Source organism: Amphiprion ocellaris, chromosome 20 (genome assembly GCF_022539595.1).
Source record: "Amphiprion ocellaris isolate individual 3 ecotype Okinawa chromosome 20, ASM2253959v1, whole genome shotgun sequence".
Classification (NCBI taxonomy): Eukaryota; Metazoa; Chordata; class Actinopteri; family Pomacentridae; genus Amphiprion; species Amphiprion ocellaris.
This window is the reverse complement of record NC_072785.1, coordinates 7052-16804: the sequence shown is the minus strand read 5'-3', so window position 1 is coordinate 16804 and position 9753 is coordinate 7052. Positions and strand designations below refer to the sequence as shown.

Below are 9753 nucleotides of genomic sequence, written 5' to 3'. Positions count from 1 at the left end.
CTTGCTCTCCTCCTGTCCCCCAGGACAGGTGTCTGTCTATTTCTCTCCTCCTGTCCCCCAGGACAGGTGTCTGTCTATCTCTCTCCTCCTGTCCCCCAGGACAGATGTCTGTCTCTCTCTCATTCTCTCTCACTCTCCTCTTGTCCCCCAGGACAGGTGTCTCTCTCTCCTCTGGATCTGCGTGACAGGTGTCCCTCTGTCATCCTGTCCCCCAGGACAGGTGTCTGTCTCTCTCTTCCTGTCCCCCAGGATAGGTATCTGTCTCTCTGTCTCCTCATGTCCCCCAGGACAGGTGTCTGTCTTGCTCTCTCTCATCCTGTCCCCCATGACAGGTGTCTCTCTCTTTCCTCCTGTCCCCCAGGACAAGTGTCTGTCTCTCTTACTCTCCTGTCCCCCAGGACAAGTCTCTCACTCTCTCCTCCTGTCCCCCAGGACAGATGTCTGTCTCTCTCTCACTCTCTTCTTGTCCCCCAGGACAGGTGTCTGTCTCTCTTGCTCTCCTCCTGTCCCCCAGGACAAGTGTCTGTCTCTCTTACTCTCCTGTCCCCCAGGACAAGTCTCTCACTCTCTCCTCCTGTCCCCCAGGACAGATGTCTGTCTCTCTCTCACTCTCTTCTTGTCCCCCAGGACAGGTGTCTCTCTCTCTTTCTCTCCTCCTGTCCCTCAGGACAGGTGTCTCTCTCTCTTTCTCTCCTCCTGTCCCTCAGGACAGGTGTCTGTCTCTCTTGCTCTCCTCCTGTCCCCCAGGACAGATGTCTTTCTATCTCTCTCCTCCTGTCCCCCAGGACAGATGTCTGTCTATCTCTCTCCTCCTGTCCCTCAGGACAGGTGTCTGTCTCTCTTGCTCTCCTCCTGTCCCCCAGGACAGGTGTCTGTCTCTCTTGCTCTCCTCCTGTCCCCCAGGACAGGTGTCTGTCTCTCTTGCTCTCCTCCTGTCCCCCAGGGCAGGTGTCTGTATCTCTCTCCTCCTGTCCCCCAGGACAGATGTCTGTCTCTCTCTCTCCTCCTGTCCCCCAGGACAGATGTCTGTCTATCTCTCTCCTCCTTTCCCCCAGGACAGATGTCTGTCTATCTCTCTCCTCCTGTCCCCCAGGACAGGTGTCTGTCTATCTCTCTCCTCTTGTCCCCCAGGACAGGTGTCTCTCTCTCCTCTGGATCTGCTTGACAGGTGTCCCCCAGGACAAGTCTCTCTTCTCTTGTCCCCCAGGGCAGGTCTCTCTCTCTCTCTTTCCTCATGTCCCCCAGGACAAGTCTGTCTCTCCTCATGTCCCCCAGGACAAGTCTTTCTCTCTCCTCCTGTCCCCCAGGACAGGTGTCTGTCTCTCTTGCTCTCCTCCTGTCCCCCAGGATAGGTGTCTGTCTCTCTCTCCTCCTGTCCCCCATGACAGATGTCTGTCTCTCTCTCTCATTCTCTCTCACTCTCCTCTTGTCCCCCAGGATAGGTGTCTCTCTCTCCTCTGGATCTGCTTGACAGGTGTCCCTCTGTCATCCTGTCCCCCAGGACAGGTGTCGGTGTCTCTCTCCTCCTGTCCCCCAGGACAGGTGTCTGTCTCTCTCTCCCCATGTTCCCCTAGGACAAGTCTCTCTTCTCTTGTCCCCCAGGACAGGTCTCTCTCTCTCTCTCTCTCTCGCTCTCTCCTCATGTCCCCTAGGACAAGTCTGTCTCTCCTCATGTCCCCCAGGACAAGTCTTTCTCTCTTCTCATGTCCCCCAAGACAAGTCTTTCTCTCTCTTCCTGGCCCTCAGGACAGGTGTCTGTATCTGTTTCTCTCCTACTGTCCCCCAGTACAGTTGTCTCTCTCTCTCTCCTGTCCCCCAGGACAGATGTCTGTCTCTCTCCTCTTGTCCCTCAGGACAGGTGTCTTTCTCTTTTCCTGTTCCCCAGGATAGGTATCTGTCTCTTTCGCCACCCTTCCCCCCGGACAGGTGTCAGTCTCTCTCTCTCCCTTCCTGTCCCCCAGGATAGATGTCTGTTTCTCTCCTCCTGTCCCCCAGGACAGATGTCCGTCTCTCTCTCTCATTCTCTCTCACTCTCCTCATGTCCCCCAGGACAGGTGTCTCTCTCTCTCCTCATGTCCCCAAGGACAAGTCTCTCTCTCCTCATGTCCCCCAGGACAAGTCTCTCTCTCTCCTCCTGTCCCCCAGGACAGGTGTCTGTTTCTTTCCTCTTGTCTCTCAGGACAGGTGTCTCTCTCTCTCTTCCTGTCCCCCAGGATAGGTATCTGTCTCTCTCTCCACCTGTGCCCCATGACAGGTGTCTGTCTCTCTCTCTCTCATCCTGTCCCCCATGACAGGGTGTCTCTCTCTCTACTCATGTCCCCCATGACAGGTGTCTGTCTCTCTCTCTCTCATCCTGTCCCCCATGACAGGTGTCTGTCTCGCTCTCTCTCATCCTGTCCCCCATGACAGATGTCTGTCTCTCTCCTCTTGACCCTCAGGACAGGTGTCTCTCTCTCTCTCTCTCTCATCCTGTCCCCCATGACAGGTGTCTGTCTCTCTCTCATCCTGTCCCCCAGAATAGGTGTCTGTCTCTGTTTCTCTCCTCCTGTCCCCCAGGACAGATGTCTGTCTCTCTCCTCTTGTCCCTCAGGACCGGTGTCTTTCTCTTTTCCTGTCCCCCAGGATAGGTATCTGTCTCTTTCGCCACCTGTCCCCCAGGACAGGTGTCTGTCTCTCTCCCTTCCTGTCCCCCAGGAGAGGTGTCTGTCTGTCTCTTTTGTCTATTTCAGTTTTACAATATTGACCTGAGTCAAGCTCAAGTAAACCACGCAAACCAAGCAAGAAAAGTTGTACAAACCAACAGGATAATTAAAAGTTTGGTTTATTGCTGTATTCATTTTCTCTTACAGCTCAAAGTCGGGCCAATGAACGGCATTTGCAGAGACTATGCGCCTGGGAAGAGCTTCAGCTTTCAGATCAGAGGTGACCCGGGTGCAAAAGTCAGCCTGGTGGCTGTGGACAACGCTGTGTATCTTCTCAACGAGGACAGACTCACACAGAGGAAGGTGCGTGAATTTCTATCTGAGAGGGTTTGGGTTGATAAGTTGTCCTCAAGAACTTATCATCATGAGGACAACTTCTATCATCGATAGAAGGGTTTAAAATAGAATTGACTTTACTCATAAAACAATCTCCACATTTTTCTCAGATTCTCCATTTTCCACATTGTGCCACATTTTGTTGCCATAGAACCAAATAGCAACAACAAGAACTAATGCCTTCTTTGTGAATATGCACAATACTTCTAAAAGTCAGTTTTTAATTGACATGATTTAATACACACTGGAATGCAGTGGGTTTAATAAGTCTAACCCGAACAGGGATCATTTTAAAATATAAAGTCATGTCACCTCATTCTTGATTAACCTTCTGCTCAGATTTGGGACGTGGTGGAGCATGGAGACATTGGCTGCACCCGTGGGGGAGGATGAGATGCTCAGGGGGTGTTTTCTGATGCAGGACTGCTTTAGGACTGCTTTAGGACTGCTTTACTCCTCCAGTACCGGGTTCAAAACTACAACCAGACAAAGTATGTACGAGCATGGAACAGCTGTCTGTTCTGTTTGGAGAATTTCAGCCGTTTCTCACTCGAGCAACTTCCCGAGTTGACACCATCGTACATGCTGTTAACGTGTTTACATGTGAAGGCAGATACCTACTTGTTTTAGATTCTCCAGTCAGGCTACTGAGCAAAACACAGAGTAGTTCACAGGAATCATCATGTACTGTAATACTGGTGATTTTAATGATTTTAATTCTTCTACTTCTTATTGTTTTTTTTTCCTCCGTATTTTAATCGTTTTAACTGTGTAATTTCATAACTGTGTTTTGTATTTGCTGCTGCCTATCTTGGCCAGGACTCCCTTGAAAAAGAGGTTCTTAATATCAACAGGATCTCTCCTGGTTAAGTAAAGGTTACATAAAATCAAAATGGAAAAAAAAAAAAATAATGATTTAGTTGTTTTCTTGACTGGTGCTCCTATACATAGCAACACCAGTAAAGAAACACACAAAAAAAAACTATAGTGAACCTTGAAAAACATCATAAACTAGCTTTCATTAGGAAGTAGCTGTCAACACTTTGAATCCAGTTTTCCCCTTGTAGCAGCTCAAGGCCGTGTTTGCACTGTGTGTTTGCTGAAAGTGAGGCGATCCTGGAGTCGCTTTGGGTGGAGAATAATATACAAACCAACTAATGTCTTAATATGTCGGTTTGTGCCTAATACTGAATATTGTTTTATGTGTGTTAAATATAGGTGATATTCACTTCTGAAAAGTCTGGTACGAAGCTGATACTTCATTTATAGTGTTGGGTTACAACCTATATTCACAAGAGATTTACATTAAAAGCGACCAATGATTGAAAGAGCAAAACCCATATCTCGTGTCAAAAAGGAACTCATCTTAACCTAAATATGTGTTTTCTTGGACTGTTGCTTGCTTTTATAGCAATTTTTGAGCCACTACAACATATCTTCCTTGTGCGCGTTGGGCTTAGGGGTTAGGAACACATTGAGAATCAAGAATCTTTATTGTCATTGTGTTTCCCCACAGCGAAATTACAATTGGTGACTCCAAGCTATATATAAAAAAATAGAAAAAGGCACACTATGTACAAATACATTTTAAAAAAAAAATACTTAAAAGATATAAATATGTAAACAGTCTTAGTGCACATGAGCAGTAGGATGGGTGATAAAGTGCAGTCCAGTGCAAGACTCAGTTCTTTATTCCACATAGTGTATCTGTTGTATGTGTAGGGGGGAAATGGATTGGACAGCTCTTGGATAAAAACTGAAACAGTATGGGTACCACAGAATGATAAAACTGTTGAAAAAAGCTGTGATGAATCTGTTTATAATTGTGCATCTTGTCCATTGAATCCTAAATATCATTCCAAGGTAACACTGGTTGTCCAAATCTTTTTTGAAGTAACCATTTGCTGTTGCTCATCTGTTAGACAAAAGCACAACCAGTGCAATGAAACAATGAAACCTTGTGTAAGGGTTTTTGTTTAGTTTTTCCTGTTTTTCCTCTCATCTCCGCAGCCGTGCAGTGTCCAGGCAGTACCAGAAGGAGACGCTCTGCTGAACTGTTGAAGCGTAAAGCTCAGCTGGGTGAGTGTCCCCTCATCATGATTTGTTTAGCCAAGAACAAGCGGGATGAGCACTTCTCCCACCTGACGGGTGATTTGCACTAACTGAGATTAGTCGGTATATAATTTCTGCACATCTTTCAGTGCTTTCTACCTTTAGGCTGACTTGTTGTGTATAGTGATCTCATAATAATAATAATAATTCATTGGATTAATTGACAAGCTTCAGGGGAGAAGAACCCACAGCAAGCTGACATGGAAATGTTATGAGACCGTTGTGTTAGAAAGCAGTTGCTGTTTTACACACTAGTGCTTAATATTTATTTGCATTTGGTCTGGAAGAGTCTTTTCCATGTCTAGAAACAAACATTTGTCTTTTTTTCTGCTAAATTTGTAATTTTCTTCACCCACTCTTCACCAACATTGTCTGGCATTTCAGTCCTTTATTAAATGTGCTCTTAAATACAAAAGAAGCTAAACAGCTGAACGAAACTGGCAGATTTGATAATGATTCTATTGAGGTTCTGCACTAGCAGTTACAAGTGCAATGTATAATGACATTGGACTTTTATCAACTGTTGATTTAGAAAAAGAAAAAAAGTTTTTCCACATGCATTTCACAAACAATCTTCTTCTCTGTTCGCAGTTGCCTGCTAATCTTGATTTGGAAGTAGAGGCTCGAGGAAATGGACAAGGAATACTAGAGGTATTATCACGATACATAAGAATGGACTTGTAGAATGACATGAATGGAGTATGGGGTTACTAACCAAGACTGACCTCATTCGAGTCTCACGTTCATGGCGTGCTGAAACCGCAACAATCCATTCTAAATGTATTTCAGAAATATCACAAAGACCTTGCCGCTAAGGGCTTTGTTTATGAGTACAATACTTATACGCTACTGTCTGCTTTTCCTCTTATGTTTGTTTGTTGTTTTCTCCTCTGTGCCTCTTACACGTGGTTTTCTTTCCAGTACAGGGAAAGACGACCACGGGTTGTGACCTATTACAATCAGCTGCATGAGGTGGAAGAGAAAATGCCCTGCAAGCACTTTGATCTCAACGTCACTTTTGAAGGATCCAGCGGTAGATCAAATTCTCACACTATATCACATATTTTACACGACGTCCTTCAGACGGGTGACAAATTAAAGCAAATGCACTTTAACAAAAAAAAAACAAAGCATTTAGACTGCTGACCTGAGTAAATTTAGTAAATTGAATTTATAAAACACTCGCATACAATCTCTTAAAATACATACGTTTTGCATACATCACAATGCAAGGACTGTGTGTGCTCATCTTCAGGGACTTTTTGTTCGTATTATTTTTGTTAAGATCAAATGAATACATTATTGTTAAGATCAAAATAACACATTGGAGCATAATTACATCAAATACACTATTACATACGCTCTAGCCCACCATATAATATATACAGCTGTACATTAATTAATGCTTTGCTACTGTCCCGGACCAGAAAAGCCTCCAGCAGATGTAGAAAAGTCAGACAAGATCAAGTAGTAGTTGTTGTTGTTATACGTGTACACGACTGTGCAAAACGCTAGATCGGCAGCAATATCGACTACCTTATTACAAATTGCAGGGCACAGTTTCACAGCTTTGGGTAGTTCAAAATATCTTATGCCAGTTCCTCTGTGGACTGACACTCTGTACATTATCTGATAGGTACTTTATTCATTCCCTTAGGGAGATTCAAGGTATGCATGAGCTCACGTGTTACCTAGAAGATAGAGGGCCACTGTGCAAATGAGCATGCAACAGACATCCCAAATCTGCCTAAAATGCTGGTATTTACAGAGGTGAGCTTAAAAAACTGTTAGTATTTACAATAAAGTGCAAATTGGTGTTATTTGCAATAAAAATAGAGCATGATAAGAGTTCATAATGCAATAAATATAGCATTTGAAGTACAAACGATGTCAGAGCTCTGTGGAAGAACATCTGTTGGTCTGCAGATGCAGGTACATCTGTTAGTCTGCTGCTGCAGGTAGTTCTTCATGGATTCTTGGTGTGCCTCAGTAAAGACTGATTCCTCTGGTTTTTCTTTCAGACTCATTTTAAAATGCTGCTGCTCACATGCTCAAAGACTTTAATCTGATCAGTGACTGATTGTACGTTATGCCTTTACATGAACAATGTGACAGCAGCTGATTATAGTCGTATAGTCATCGTGCCCTTTGTCAGTGCTGTTCTTTTTCTCATTCACAGCAGGGCTCTAGGACCCAGAGACGTCAGGATGGTGGTTCTTGATATCAGTCTACCAACTGGATTCACCCCAGAAAACTCTGACCTGGAGATGGTAATCACCTTCTAGTGCTAGTGCAGAAAAATCTGAAAGCTTGTGTCAATGGTGTATTTAAGTGTCTTTAAAATGAATGTAGTATTTTAAATAAAAGTTTGTAAAAAGTTTACTACATCATGATAATGACCTTCTAGTGGATGAGACATGAATGATCGCATGTTTAGGACGGCGGCGTTGCTAACTAGCTAACAGCTGACTCTGTTTATGTGTGTGTCCAGCTGTCCAATTCAGCGCATCGTTACATCAGTAACTTCCAGATTGTAGACAACCTGAGTGACAGAGGCTCCCTGATCATTCACCTGTTCAAAGTAACATCACTGTATTTATAATTATTATTCTATATCATATCATTTTATGTTATTCATATGCTTTTCTTTTTTTCCAAGAAGCAGGTTTCTCAATGCTCAGTAAATAAGTCATTATGACCACAGTCAACAATCTGAGGCAGTTTTAGGCTATTACACAAAACCGGCTTATTGGTACCAAAGCCACGGTTCAGAACTCAGACTTGCTAAGTCAGTGTTGGTGTAGTGCAGTGTAGGGCTGCAGCCAGAGTACTGACGATAGTTAGCAAGAGAGACCATATTTCTCCTATGCTGGTTTCTCTTCATTGGCTTCCTGTGAAATGTAGAATAGAATTCAAAATCCTTCTTCTGACATATAAAGCTCTTAACAACCAATCTCCATCATATCTTAAAGACCTGATAGTACCATATTATCCTAGCAGAACTCTTCGCTCTCAGACTGCAGGCTTACTTGGAGAAGTGACCTGTAACTTCTCTCCAAAAGTAGAATGTGAGGCAGAGCCTTCAGTTATTAGCTCCTCTCCTGTGGAACCAGCTCCCAGTTTGGGTTCTGGAGGCGGACACCCTCTCTAATTTTAAGACCAGGCTTAAAACCTTCCTTTTTGACAAATCTTATAGTTAGGACTGACTGGGGGACCCTGAGGGGGTCAGCTGGAGTCTTCCTCTTGGACGTCCCTTAGTTCTGCCCCTAGTTCTGCTGCTACAGGCCTAGGCTGCTGGAGGACCTCTCTGGATGCACTGAGCCCTTCTCTATCTACCATTATATTTAATATATATATATACCATTATTGCATTACACTCACTCTGTTTCTCCCTGTGTCCTTTCTCCGAGTGTCCCTGATCCCAGAGCTGGATGCTTCAGATCTGTGGTGGTTCTCCCACCAACTGGCCTAATCTCCATCTGTGGGATGCTGCTGCTGCTGACCTTCCTCCAGCCCACTGCTTCCAGCTGCCCATTTCCATCAATCTACTCTGCATCACCCTCACTATACTTGATTTGCTGGTCTACATATTTTTGAATTTACCACCAGCTATATATGTAGTATATTTAATGCCAGAGCCATACACCATAGCAGTAAACTATAATCAGTTTCCAGCCCAGAGGGATATATGCGCAGATTTTTTTAAATACCATGTAGAAGACTATATACAGGAAGATGAGGTATCAGTTCTTGCACATAGATATACAACAGTCCTTTATTACTCCCCAGGTCAGGGGAAATTTCCAGTGTTAGAGCAGCAAAAATCTTTCAGAGCAGCACTAACTACAGTTTACTACAGTAAAGATAATAATTATAATAACAATAATATATACAAGAATGAAAAATGAATAAATACCGTATTACTACACTATAAGTGACATCAGCATAAAGTGGCTTGTGGAATACATGTAATTGTAAAAGTGCAGAAAATGATTTTCTCAAAACAGGTGAGTCCTGTGAATATGACCAAAATATGAGATAAAACTACCAGAAACATGTACAAAATGAGCAAAATATGATTGGTTGATAAAGTATCAGTGTTGTTATTGATTATTGATCGGTTGCAGGGACAGAGATTTGTGTCTTGAGTCTCTGCTGTCATCTAATCCCTCTCATGTAAGATCATGTCACAGGAGGGGGCGCTACTGACCTCTTGTGGACACAGGCGGTAACGACACGACATTATTACTAACTGTATAGCTGGCGACATTACAGGTGAGCAGCACTTCCTGTTCATCTTCAACGTAAAAGCATCTTTCTTTCGTGTACATTTCATGTCAAACGTATTGCTAAGCGATTTTGGTCGATTCAGAAGGATCTCTGGTGTAAACCAAGTCGTATTTAACGACAGCTAGCTTCTCCACTTGCTCCGATTACTTTTGTTGTAGTCTGAGTCACGTCCAAACAGGAAATGAATCCACAATGTAGCTAATGACAATCTATAGCTGCGTCTGTGATGGCAGCGTTAGCGAGCTAGCAGCTAATCAGAAGCTAGTGACAAGCTAACTCCAGCGCTACCAGCAGCGTCTCTTTAAAAGGTGCT

The 9753-nt window shown here is 44.0% G+C and overlaps 1 long non-coding RNA gene across 2 annotated transcripts; it reads left to right on the top strand.

Annotated features, from left to right (window-relative positions):
- Positions 1-2776: 2776 nt before the first annotated feature.
- On the top strand, positions 2777-7532 carry LOC118470376 (uncharacterized). Of its 2 annotated transcripts, XR_008599919.1 has the most exons (6): positions 2777-3005; positions 3378-3529; positions 5049-5117; positions 5742-5801; positions 6072-6183; positions 7330-7532. It is a non-coding gene; the product is annotated as an uncharacterized LOC118470376 (long non-coding RNA). The 2 variants fall into 2 exon arrangements; XR_008599920.1 differs by lacking the exon at positions 3378-3529 and having other exon boundaries at positions 2807-3005.
- Positions 7533-9753: the final 2221 nt, after the last annotated feature.